The sequence below is a fragment of the Anomaloglossus baeobatrachus genome, chromosome 1 (assembly GCF_048569485.1).
Source record: "Anomaloglossus baeobatrachus isolate aAnoBae1 chromosome 1, aAnoBae1.hap1, whole genome shotgun sequence".
Classification (NCBI taxonomy): domain Eukaryota; kingdom Metazoa; phylum Chordata; class Amphibia; order Anura; family Aromobatidae; genus Anomaloglossus; species Anomaloglossus baeobatrachus.
Window position 1 is genome coordinate 951,467,096 of NC_134353.1, and position 11,465 is coordinate 951,478,560.

Sequence of the window (11,465 nt, forward strand, 5' to 3'; positions counted from 1 at the left end):
TCTCTCCTCATGTGTAGTGCGGGGTCTCTCTCCCTCATGTGTAGTGCGGGGTCTGTCGCTCTCTCTCCCACATGTGTAGTGCGGGGTCTGTCGCTCTCTCTCCCTCATGTGTAGTGCGGGGTCTGTCGCTCTCTCTCCCTCATGTGTAGTGCGGGGTCTGTCGCTCTCTCTCCCTCATGTGTAGTGCGGGGTCTGTCGCTCTCTCTCCCTCATGTGTAGTGCGGGGTCTGTCGCTCTCTCCCTCATGTGTAGTGTGGGATCTGTCGCTCACTCTCTCCCTCATGTGTAGTGCGGGGTCTGTCGCTCTCTCTCTCCCTCATGTGTAGTGCGGGGTCTGTCGCTCTCTCTCCCTCATGTGTAGTGCGGGGTCTGTCGCTCTCTCTCCCTCATGTGTAGTGCGGGGTCTGTCGCTCTCTCCCTCTTGTGTAGTGCGGGGTCTGTCGCTCTCTCTCCCTCATGTGTAGTGCGGGGTCTGTCGCTCTCTCATGTGTAGTGCGGGGTCTCTCTCCCTCATGTGTAGTGCGGGGTCTGTCGCTCTCTCCCTCATGTGTAGTGCGGGGTCTCTCTCCCTCATGTGTAGTGCGGGGTCTGTCGCTCTCTCTCCCCCATGTGTAGTGCGGGGGTCTGTCGCTCTCTCACCCCCATGTGTAGTGCGGGGTCTGTCGCTCTCTCTCTCCCTCATGTGTAGGGCGGGGTCTCTCGCTCCCTCTCCCTCATGTGTAGTGCGGGGTCTGTCGCTCTCTCTCCCTCATGTGTAGTGCGGGGTCTGTCGCTCGCTCTCCCTCATGTGGAGAGCGGGGTCTGTCGCTCTCTCCCCCTCATGTGTAGTGCGGGGTCTGTCGCACTCTCCCCCTCATGTGTAGTGCGGGGTCTGTCGCTCTCTCCCCCTCATGTGTAGTGCGGGGTCTGTCGCACTCTCCCCCTCATGTGTAGTGTGGGGTCTGTCGTTCTCTCCCCCTCATGTGTAGTGCGGGGTCTGTCGCTCTCTCTCCCTCATGTGTAGTGCAGTGTCTGTCGTTCTCTCTCCCTCATGTGTAGTGCGGGGTCTGTCGCTCTCTCCCCCATGTGTAGTGCGGGGTCTGTCGCTCTCTCCCCCATGTGTAGTGCGGGGTCTGTCGCTCTCTCTTCCTCATGTGTAGTGCGGGGTCTGTCGCTCTCTCTCCCTCATGTGTAGTGCGGGGTCTGTCGCTCTCTCCCTCATGTGTAGTGCGAGGTCTGTCGCGCTCTCTCCCCCATGTGTAGTGCGGGGTTTGTCACTCTCTCCTCCATGTGTAGTGCGGGGCCTGTCACTCTCTCTCCCCCATGTGTAGTGCGGGGTCTGTCGCTCTCTCTCTCTCCTCCATGTGTAGTGCGGGGTCTGTCGCTCTCTCTCTCCCCCATGTGTAGTGCGGGGTCTGTCGCTCTCTCTCCTCCATATGTAGTGCGGGGTCTGTCGCTCTCTCCCCCCCCCATGTGTAGTGCGGGGTCTGTCATTCTCTCTCTCCCCCATGTGTAGTGCAGGGTCTGTCGCTCTCTCCCTCATATATAGTGCGGGGTCTGTCGCTCTCTCTCCTCCATGCGTAGTGCGAGGTCTGTCGCTCTCTCTCCACCATGCGTAGTGCGGGGTCTGTCGCTCTCTCTCCCCCATGCGTAGTGCGGGGTCTGTCGCTCTCTCTCCCCCATGCGTAGTGCGGGGTCTGTCGCTCTCTCTCCCCCATGCGTAGTGCGGGGTCTGTCGCTCTCTCTCCCTCATGTGTAGTGCAGGGTCTGTCGCTCTCTCTCCCCCATGTGTAATGCGGGGTCTGTCGCTCTCTCTCCCCCATGTGTAGTGCGGGGTCTGTCGCTCTCTCTCCCTCATGTGTAGTGCGGGGTCTGTCGATCTCTCTCCCCCATGTGTAGTGCGGGGTCTGTCGCTCTCTCTCTCCCATGTGTAGTGCGGGGTCTGTCGCTCTCTCTCTCCCTCATGTGTAGTGCGGGGTCTGTCGCTCTCTCTCCCTCATGTGTAGTGCGGGGTCTGTCGCTCTCTCTCCCTCATGTGTAGTGCGGGGTCTGTCGCTCTCTCTCCCTCATGTGTAGTGCGGGGTCTGTCGCTCTCTCTCCCTCATGTGTAGTGCGGGGTCTGTCGCTCTCTCTCCCTCATGTGTAGTGCAGGGTCTGTCGCTCTCTCTCCCTCATGTGTAGTGCGGGGTCTGTCTCCCTCATGTGTAGTGCGGGGTCTGTCGCTCTCTCTCTCTCTCTCCCTCCCTCATGTGTAGTGCGGGGTCTGTCGCTCTCTCCCTCATGTGTAGTGCGGGGTCTGTCTCCCTCATGTGTAGTGCGGGGTCTGTCGCTCTTTCTCCCTCGTGTGTAGTGCGGGGTCTGTCGCTCTCTCTCCCTCGTGTGTAGTGCGGGGTCTGTCGCTCTCTCTCCCTCATGTGTAGTGCGGGGTCTGTCGCTCTCTCTCCTCCATGTGCAGTGCAGGGTCTGTCGCTCTCTCTCCCTCATGTGTAGTGCGGGGTCTGTCTCTCTCTCCCTCATGTGTAGTGCGGGGTCTGTCTCTCTCTCCCTCATGTGTAGTTCGGGGTCTGCCGCTCTCTCTCCCTCATGTGTAGTGCGGGGTCTGTGGCTCTCTCTCCCTCATGTGTAGTGCGGGGTCTGTCGCGCTCTCTCCCTCATGTGTAGTTCGGGGTCTGCCGCTCTCTCTCCCTCATGTGTAGTGCGGGGTCTGTCGCTCTCTCCTCATGTGTAGTGCGGGGTCTGTCGCTCTCTCCTCATGTGTAGTGCGGGGTCTGTCGCTCTCTCTCATCCATGTGTAGTGCGGGGTCTGTCGGTTTCTCTCCCCCATGTGTAGTGAGGGGTCTGTCGCTCTCTCCTCATGTGTAGTGAGGGGTCTGTCGCTCTCTCCTCATGTGTAGTGAGGGGTCTGTCGCTCTCTCCTCATGTGTAGTGAGGGGTCTGTCGCTCTCTCCTCATGTGTAGTGAGGGGTCTGTCGCTCTCACTCTCATCCATGTGTAGTGCGGGGTCTGTCGCTCTCTCTCTCATCCATGTGTAGTGCGGGGTCTGTCGCTCTCTCTCTCATCCATGTGTAGTGCGGGGTCTGTCTCTCTCTCCTTCATGTGCAGGGTCTGTCGCTCTCTCTCCCTCATGTGTAGTGCGGAGTCTGTCTCTCTCTCCCCCATGTGTAGTGCGGGGTCTGTCTCTCTCTCCCTCATGTGTAGTGCGGGGTCTGTCGTTCTCTCTCCCTCATGTGTAGTGCGGGGTCTGTCGTTCTCTCTCCCTCATGTGTAGTGCGGGGTCTGTCGCTCTCTCTCCCTCATGTGTAGTGCGGAGTCTGTCACGCTCTCTCCCTCATGTGTAGTGCGGGGTCTGTCGCGCTCTCTCTCATCCATGTGTAGTGCGGGGTCTGTCTCTCTCTCCTTCATGTGCAGGGTCTGTCGCTCTCTCTCCCTCATGTGTAGTGCGGAGTCTGTCTCTCTCTCCCCCATGTGTAGTGCGGGGTCTGTCTCTCTCTCCCTCATGTGTAGTGCGGGGTCTGTCGTTCTCTCTCCCTCATGTGTAGTGCGGGGTCTGTCGTTCTCTCTCCCTCATGTGTAGTGCGGGGTCTGTCGCTCTCTCTCCCTCATGTGTAGTGCGGAGTCTGTCGCGCTCTCTCCCTCATGTGTAGTGCGGGGTCTGTCGCTCTCTCTCCCTCATGTGTAGTGCGGGGTCTGTCGCTCTCTCTCCCTCATGTGTAGTGCGGGGTCTGTCGCTCTCTCTCCCTCATGTGTAGTGCGGGGTCTGTCGCTCTCTCTCCCTCATGTGTAGTGCGGGGTCTGTCGCTCTCTCTCCCTCATGTGTAGTGCGGGGTCTGTCGCTCTCTCTCCCTCATGTGTAGTGCGGGGTCTGTCGCTCTCTCTCCCTCATGTGTAGTGCGGGGTCTGTCGCTCTCTCCTCATGTGTAGTGCGGGGTCTGTCGCTCTCTCCTCATGTGTAGTGCGGGGTCTCTCTCCCTCTCCTCATGTGTAGTGCGGGGTCTGTCGCTCTCTCTCCCTCATGTGTAGTGCGGGGTCTGTCGCTCTCTCTCCCTCATGTGTAGTGCGGGGTCTGTCGCTCTCTCTCCCTCATGTGTAGTGCGGGGTCTGTCGTTCTCTCTCCCTCATGTGTAGTTCGGGGTCTGTCGGTCTCTCTCCCTCATGTGTAGTGCAGGGTCTGTCGCTCTCTCTCCCTCATGTGTAGTGTGGGGTCTGTCTCTCTCTCCCTCATGTGTAGTGCGGGGTCTGTCGCTCTCTCTCCCTCATGTGTAGTGCGGAGTCTGTCGCGCTCTCTCCCTCATGTGTAGTGCGGGGTCTGTCGCTCTCTCTCCCTCATGTGTAGTGCGGGGTCTGTCGCTCTCTCTCCCTCATGTGTAGTGCGGGGTCTGTCGCTCTCTCTCCCTCATGTGTAGTGCGGGGTCTGTCGCTCTCTCTCCCTCATGTGTAGTGCGGGGTCTGTCGCTCTCTCTCCCTCATGTGTAGTGCGGGGTCTGTCGCTCTCTCTCCCTCATGTGTAGTGCGGGGTCTGTCGCTCTCTCTCCCTCATGTGTAGTGCGGGGTCTGTCGCTCTCTCTCCCTCATGTGTAGTGCGGAGTCTGTCGCGCTCTCTCCCTCATGTGTAGTGCGGGGTCTGTCGCTCTCTCTCCCTCATGTGTAGTGCGGGGTCTGTCGCTCTCTCTCCCTCATGTGTAGTGCGGGGTCTGTCGCTCTCTCTCCCTCATGTGTAGTGCGGGGTCTGTCGCTCCCTCTCCCTCATGTGTAGTGCGGGGTCTGTCGCTCTCTCCTCATGTGTAGTGCGGGGTCTGTCGCTCTCTCCTCATGTGTAGTGCGGGGTCTCTCTCCCTCTCCTCATGTGTAGTGCGGGGTCTGTCGCTCTCTCTCCCTCATGTGTAGTGCGGGGTCTGTCGCTCTCTCTCCCTCATGTGTAGTGCGGGGTCTGTCGCTCTCTCTCCCTCATGTGTAGTGAGGGGTCTGTCGCTCTCTCCCTCATGTGTAGTCTGGGGTCTGTCGCTCTCTCTCCCTCATGTGTAGTGCGGGGTCTGTCGCTCTCTCCCCCATGTGTAGTGCGGGGTCTGTCGCTCTCTCTCCCTAATGTGTAGTGCGGGGTCTGTCGCTCTCTCCCTCATGTGTAGTGCGGGGTCTGTCGCTCTCTCCCTCATGTGTAGTGCGGGGTCTGTCGCTCTCTACCTCATGTGTAGTGCGGGGTCTGTCGCTCTCTCTCTCCCTCATGTGTAGTGCGGGGTCTGTCGCTCTCTCTCCCCCATGTGTAGTGCGGGGTCTATCGCTCTCTCTCCCTCATGTGTAGTGCGGGGTCTGTCGCTCTCTCCCTCATGTGTAGTGCGGGGTCTGTCGCTCTCTCTCTCCCTCATGTGTAGTGCGGGGTCTGTCGCTCTCTCTCCCCCATGTGTAGTGCGGGGTCTGTCGCTCTCTCCCCCATGTGTAGTGCGGGGTCTGTCGCTCTCTCTCTCCCTCATGTGTAGTAGGGGGTCTGTCGCTCTCTCTCCCTCATGTGTAGTGCAGGGTCTGTCGCTCTCTCCCTCATATGTAGTGCGGGGTCTGTCGCTCTCTCTCCCTCATGTGTAGTGCGGGGTCTGTCACTCTCTCTCCCTCATGTGTAGTTCGGGGTCTGTCGGTCTCTCTCCCTCATGTGTAGTGCAGGGTCTGTCGCTCTCTCTCCCTCATGTGTAGTGCGGGGTCTGTCTCTCTCTCCCTCATGTGTAGTGCGGGGTCTGTCGCTCTCTCTCCCTCATGTGTAGTGCGGAGTCTGTCGCGCTCTCTCCCTCATGTGTAGTGCGGGGTCTGTCGCTCTCTCTCCCTCATGTGTAGTGCGGGGTCTGTCGCTCTCTCTCCCTCATGTGTGGTGCGGGGTCTGTCCCTCTCCCCCATGTGTAGTGCGGGGTCTGTGGCTCTCTCTCCCTCATGTGTAGTGCGGGGTCTGTCTCTTTCCCTCATGTGTAGTGCGGGGTCTGTCGCTCTCTCCTCATGTGTAGTGCGGGGTCTGTCGCTCTCTCCTCATGTGTAGTGAGGGGTCTGTCGCTCTCTCTCCCCCATGTGTAGTGAGGGGTCTGTCGCTCTCTCCTCATGTGTAGTGAGGGGTCTGTCGCTCTCTCCTCATGTGTAGTGCGGGGTCTGTCGCTCTCTCCCTCATGTGTAGTGCGGGGTCTGTCGCTCTCTACTCATGTGTAGTGAGGGGTCTGTCGCTCTCTCCTCATGTGTAGTGAGGGGTCTGCCGCTCTCTCATGTGTAGTGCATGGTCTGTCGCTTTCTCCTCATGTGTAGTGCGGGGTCTGTCGCTCTCTCTCTCATCCATGTGTAGTGCGGGGTCTGTCGCTCTCTCTCTCATCCATGTGTAGTGCGGGGTCTGTCGCTCTCTCCTCATGTGTAGTGCGGGGTTTGTCGCTCTCTCTCTCATCCATGTGTAGTGCGGGGTCTGTCGGTCTCTCTCCCCCATGTGTAGTGTGGGGTCTGTCGCTCTCTCCTCATGTGTAGTGAGGGGTCTGTCGCTCTCTCTCCCTCATGTGTAGTGCGGGGTCTGTCGCTCTCTCACTCTCATGTGTAGTGCGGGGTCTGTCGCTCTCTCTCTCCCTCATGTGCAGTGCGGGGTCTGTCGCTCTCTCCCCCCCATGTGTAGTGCGGGGTCTGTCGCTCTCTCTCCCTCATGTGTAGTGCGGGGTCTGTCGCTCTCTCTCCCTCATGTGTAGTGCGGGGTCTGTCTCTCTCTCTCCCTCATGTGTAGTGCGGGGTCTGTCGCTCTCTCCCTCATGTGTAGTGCGGGGTCTGTCGCTCTCTCCCTCATGTGTAGTGCGGGGTCTGTCGCTCTCTCCCTCATGTGTAGTGCGGGGTCTGTCGCTCTCTCCCTCATGTGTAGTGCGGGGTCTGTCGCTCTCTCTCTCCCTCATGTGTAGTGCGGGGTCTGTCGCTCTCTCTCCCCCATGTGTAGTGCGGGGTCTATCGCTCTCTCTCCCTCATGTGTAGTGCGGGGTCTGTCGCTCTCTCCTCATGTGTAGTGCGGGGTCTCTCTCCCTCATGTGTAGTGCGGGGTCTGTCGCTCTCTCGCCCTCATGTGTAGTGCGGGGTCTGTCGCTCTCTCTCCCTCATGTGTAGTGCGGGGTCTGTCGCTCTCTCTCCCTCATGTGTAGTGCGGGGTCTGTCGCTCTCTCTCCCTCATGTGTAGTGCGGGGTCTGTCACTCTCTCTCCCTCATGTGTAGTGCGGGGTCTGTCGCTCTCTCCCTCATGTGTAGTGTGGGATCTGTCGCTCACTCTCTCCCTCATGTGTAGTGCGGGGTCTGTCGCTCTCTCTCTCCCTCATGTGTAGTGCGGGGTCTGTCGCTCTCTCTCCCTCATGTGTAGTGCGGGGTCTGTCGCTCTCTCTCCCTCATGTGTAGTGCGGGGTCTGTCGCTCTCTCCCTCTTGTGTAGTGCGGGGTCTGTCGCTCTCTCTCCCTCATGTGTAGTGCGGGGTCTGTCGCTCTCTCCTCATGTGTAGTGCGGGGTCTCTCTCCCTCATGTGTAGTGCGGGGTCTGTCGCTCTCTCCCTCATGTGTAGTGCGGGGTCTCTCTCCCTCATGTGTAGTGCGGGGTCTGTCGCTCTCTCTCCCCCATGTGTAGTGCGGGGGTCTGTCGCTCTCTCACCCCCATGTGTAGTGCGGGGTCTGTCGCTCTCTCTCTCCCTCATGTGTAGGGCGGGGTCTCTCGCTCCCTCTCCCTCATGTGTAGTGCGGGGTCTGTCGCTCTCTCTCCCTCATGTGTAGTGCGGGGTCTGTCGCTCGCTCTCCCTCATGTGTAGTGCGGGGTCTGTCGCTCGCTCTCCCTCATGTGTAGTGCGGGGTCTGTCGCTCTCTCCCCCATGTGTAGTGCGGGGTCTGTCGCTCTCTCTCCCTCATGTGGAGAGCGGGGTCTGTCGCTCTCTCCCCCTCATGTGTAGTGCGGGGTCTGTCGCACTCTCCCCCTCATGTGTAGTGCGGGGTCTGTCGCTCTCTCCCCCTCATGTGTAGTGCGGGGTCTGTCGCACTCTCCCCCTCATCTGTAGTGTGGGGTCTGTCGTTCTCTCCCCCTCATGTGTAGTGCGGGGTCTGTCGCTCTCTCTCCCTCATGTGTAGTGCAGTGTCTGTCGTTCTCTCTCCCTCATGTGTAGTGCGGGGTCTGTCGCTCTCTCCCCCATGTGTAGTGCGGGGTCTGTCGCTCTCTCCCCCATGTGTAGTGCGGGGTCTGTCGCTCTCTCTCCCTCATGTGTAGTGCGGGGTCTGTCGCTCTCTCTCCCTCATGTGTAGTGCGGGGTCTGTCTCTCTCTCCCTCATGTGTAGTGCGAGGTCTGTCGCGCTCTCTCCCCCATGTGTAGTGCGGGGTTTGTCACTCTCTCCTCCATGTGTAGTGCGGGGTCTGTCACTCTCTCTCCCCCATGTGTAGTGCGGGGTCTGTCGCTCTCTCTCTCTCCTCCATGTGTAGTGCGGGGTCTGTCGCTCTCTCTCTCCCCCATGTGTAGTGCGGGGTCTGTCGCTCTCTCTCCTCCATATGTAGTGCGGGGTCTGTCGCTCTCTCCCCCCCCCCATGTGTAGTGCGGGGTCTGTCATTCTCTCTCTCCCCCATGTGTAGTGCAGGGTCTGTCGCTCTCTCCCTCATATATAGTGCGGGGTCTGTCGCTCTCTCTCCTCCATGCGTAGTGCGAGGTCTGTCGCTCTCACTCCCCCATGCGTAGTGCGGGGTCTGTCGCTCTCTCTCCCCCATGCGTAGTGCAGGGTCTGTCGCTCTCTCTCCCCCATGTGTAGTGCGGGGTCTGTCGCTCTCTCTCCCCCATGTGTAGTGCGGGGTCTGTCGCTCTCTCTCCCTCATGTGTAGTGCGGGGTCTGTCGATCTCTCTCCCCCATGTGTAGTGCGGGGTCTGTCGCTCTCTCTCTCCCATGTGTAGTGCGGGGTCTGTCGCTCTCTCTCTCCCTCATGTGTAGTGCGGGGTCTGTCGCTCTCTCTCCCTCATGTGTAGTGCGGGGTCTGTCGCTCTCTCTGCCTCATGTGTAGTGGGGGGTCTGTCGCTCTCTCTCCCCCATGTGTAGTGCGGGGTCTGTCGCTCTCTCTCCCTCATGTGTAGTGCAGGGTCTGTCGCTCTCTCTCCCTCATGTGTAGTGTGGGGTCTGTCGCTCTCTCCCTCATGTGTAGTGCGGGGTCTGTCTCCCTCATGTGTAGTGCGGGGTCTGTCGCTCTCTCTCTCTCCCTCCCTCATGTGTAGTGCGGGGTCTGTCGCTCTCTCCCTCATGTGTAGTGCGGGGTCTGTCTCCCTCATGTGTAGTGCGGGGTCTGTCGCTCTCTCTCTCTCTCTCTCTCCCTCGTGTGTAGTGCGGGGTCTGTCGCTCTCTCTCCCTCGTGTGTAGTGCGGGGTCTGTCGCTCTCTCTCCCTCATGTGTAGTGCGGGGTCTGTCGCTCTCTCTCCTCCATGTGCAGTGCAGGGTCTGTCGCTCTCTCTCCCTCATGTGTAGTGCGGGGTCTGTCTCTCTCTCCCTCATGTGTAGTGCGGGGTCTGTCGCTCTCTCTCCCTCATGTGTAGTGCGGAGTCTGTCGCGCTCTCTCCCTCATGTGTAGTTCGGGGTCTGTCGCTCTCTCTCCCTCATGTGTAGTGCGGGGTCTGTGGCTCTCTCTCCCTCATGTGTAGTGTGGGGTCTGTCGCTCTCTCCTCATGTGTAGTGCGGGGTCTGTCGCTCTCTCCTCATGTGTAGTGCGGGGTCTGTCGCTCTCTCTCATCCATGTGTAGTGCGGGGTCTGTCGGTTTCTCTCCGCCATGTGTAGTGAGGGGTCTGTCGCTCTCTCCCCCATGTGTAGTGAGGGGTCTGTCGCTCTCTCCTCATGTGTAGTGAGGGGTCTGTCGCTCTCTCCTCATGTGTAGTGAGGGGTCTGTCGCTCTCTCCTCATGTGTAGTGAGGGGTCTGTCGCTCTCTCCTCATGTGTAGTGAGGGGTCTGTCGCTCTCTCTCTCATCCATGTGTAGTGCGGGGTCTGTCGCTCTCTCTCTCCCCCATGTGTAGTGCGGGGTCTGTCTCTCTCTCCCTCATGTGTAGTGCGGGGTCTGTCGTTCTCTCTCCCTCATGTGTAGTGCGGGGTCTGTCGTTCTCTCTCCCTCAAGTGTAGTGCGGGGTCTGTCGCTCTCTCTCCCTCATGTGTAGTGCGGAGTCTGTCGCTCTCTCTCCCTCATGTGTAGTGCGGGGTCTGTCGCGCTCTCTCTCATCCATGTGTAGTGCGGGGTCTGTCTCTCTCTCCTTCATGTGCAGGGTCTGTCGCTCTCTCTCCCTCATGTGTAGTGCGGAGTCTGTCTCTCTCTCCCCCACGTGTAGTGCGGGGTCTGTCTCTCTCTCCCTCATGTGTAGTGCGGGGTCTGTCGTTCTCTCTCCCTCATGTGTAGTGCGGGGTCTGTCGCTCTCTCTCCCTCATGTGTAGTGCGGGGTCTGTCGCTCTCTCTCCCTCATGTGTAGTGCGGGGTCTGTCGCTCTCTCTCCCTCATGTGTAGTGCGGGGTCTGTCGCTCTCTCTCCCTCATGTGTAGTGCGGGGTCTGTCGCTCTCTCTCCCTCATGTGTAGTGCGGGGTCTGTCGCTCTCTCTCCCTCATGTGTAGTGCGGGGTTTGTCGCTCTCTCTCCCTCATGTGTAGTGCGGGGTCTGTCGCTCTCTCCTCATGTGTAGTGCGGGGTCTGTCGCTCTCTCCTCATGTGTAGTGCGGGGTCTCTCTCCCTCTCCTCATGTGTAGTGCGGGGTCTGTCGCTCTCTCTCCCTCATGTGTAGTGCGGGGTCTGTCGCTCTCTCCTCATGTGTAGTGCGGGGTCTGTCGCTCTCTCCTCATGTGTAGTGCGGGGTCTCTCTCCCTCTCCTCATGTGTAGTGCGGGGTCTGTCGCTCTCTCTCCTCCATGTGCAGTGCAGGGTCTGTCGCTCTCTCTCCCTCATGTGTAGTGCGGGGTCTGTCTCTCTCTCCCTCATGTGTAGTGCGGGGTCTGTCGCTCTCTCTCCCTCATGTGTAGTGCGGAGTCTGTCGCGCTCTCTCCCTCATGTGTAGTTCGGGGTCTGTCGCTCTCTCTCCCTCATGTGTAGTGCGGGGTCTGTGGCTCTCTCTCCCTCATGTGTAGTGTGGGGTCTGTCGCTCTCTCCTCATGTGTAGTGCGGGGTCTGTCGCTCTCTCCTCATGTGTAGTGCGGGGTCTGTCGCTCTCTCTCATCCATGTGTAGTGCGGGGTCTGTCGGTTTCTCTCCGCCATGTGTAGTGAGGGGTCTGTCGCTCTCTCCCCCATGTGTAGTGAGGGGTCTGTCGCCCTCTCCTCATGTGTAGTGAGGGGTCTGTCGCTCTCTCCTCATGTGTAGTGAGGGGTCTGTCGCTCTCTCCTCATGTGTAGTGAGGGGTCTGTCGCTCTCTCCTCATGTGTAGTGAGGGGTCTGTCGCTCTCTCTCTCATCCATGTGTAGTGCGGGGTCTGTCGCTCTCTCTCTCCCCCATGTGTAGTGCGGGGTCTGTCTCTCTCTCCCTCATG